Genomic DNA, 256 nt, shown 5'->3' with positions numbered 1-256 from the left:
AATTATTTTTATAACTTTTATAAACATTGTTTTTCGCCGATACTTAAATTGCGAGTTACTTTGATTTTTGGGATGAGTTAAAAATATAAATAAAAAAAATATAAAGAGCATCTCATTATATTCACAAATATAATTGGCTGTCTGTCAAAGATGCAAAAAAAAAAAAGATCAATTATATAAAAAAAATTCATTACGATTCCTGAACATTAAGCTGGAACTGTTTTAAGCGTCAAGCAATCTGAAAGATATTTTCGTG

This window comes from Parasteatoda tepidariorum, chromosome 8 (assembly GCF_043381705.1).
Source record: "Parasteatoda tepidariorum isolate YZ-2023 chromosome 8, CAS_Ptep_4.0, whole genome shotgun sequence".
Lineage (NCBI taxonomy): Eukaryota > Metazoa > Arthropoda > Arachnida > Araneae > Theridiidae > Parasteatoda > Parasteatoda tepidariorum.
The sequence above is the reverse complement of the archived record's forward strand: the minus strand, read 5'-3'. Positions refer to the sequence as shown.